Here is an 832-nt window from a genome sequence, read left to right as displayed (position 1 = left end):
TTTCTTTGTGTAGCCCTGGATGTCCTGGAACTTACTCTGTAGACCAGGCTGGCCTCGAACTCAGAAATTCACTTGCCTCTGCCCCTCAAGTGCTAGGATTAAAGGTGTGCGCCACCACTGCCCAGCGAAAGATTGTACTTTTAAAAATCATTAAATTACCAGTTTCTAAACCTTCTTTGGGCTTTGTTTTTGATACATGCTTATTAAGGAGTGTGGCTTAATTGCTACAGATTAGGTATTTCTTTTGTCTTTCTGTTAGTGAGTTTTAGTCTAATTCAGAGGACAACTACTGTCATACCAGATTATGACTGTTTAATTATCGAATACAATTTCTTAATCTCTTAACCATCTCTCCAGCTCTTCAAATAAAATTTCTAAAATTCATGTAAGATAGTCTATTCCATTTTATGTACTCAGATTTCTACTGAAAATAGTAAATTTTATAATTTCCTTTCTCCTGAATATATCCTTGTGTCACACTGCCCTTTATTGGAAACAATTATCCCCTTCCCCTTTGCAGGTAACTGCCCTAGATGCAGAATGCACTACTGCAGATTTAAACTTGCATATCATGACTGTCTTGTGATATTTGGAGACCCAGCAATACTTCTCTGGTCTTGGCTCTTTGGGATCTGATGTGAATCTATAATTCATAGTCATGCTCTACACTATTTCTTTCCGGATGCTTTCAAGTCAATTTCCGAAGTTTGGGTGCATGCATTTGCAGGTTGAATTTATGCTTTCTTGTATTTCATGAAACTCTTGAATCTCTTGTTCAGCAATAGCTTTCACCAGATTTAGGAGTCTTGGACACTGCTTCTTTGAATATTCT

The 832-nt window shown here is 37.3% G+C and overlaps 1 pseudogene; it reads left to right on the top strand.

Moving 5' to 3' along the window:
* The window catches only part of LOC116073683, a 6827-nt pseudogene extending 6241 nt beyond the window's left edge, over window positions 1–586 (top strand).
* The last annotated feature ends 246 nt before the right edge of the window (window positions 587–832 follow it).

This window comes from Mastomys coucha, unplaced genomic scaffold (assembly GCF_008632895.1).
Source record: "Mastomys coucha isolate ucsf_1 unplaced genomic scaffold, UCSF_Mcou_1 pScaffold23, whole genome shotgun sequence".
Lineage (NCBI taxonomy): Eukaryota > Metazoa > Chordata > Mammalia > Rodentia > Muridae > Mastomys > Mastomys coucha.
Note: the sequence above shows the minus strand (reverse complement) of the source record. Positions and strands in the feature narration are given on the sequence as shown.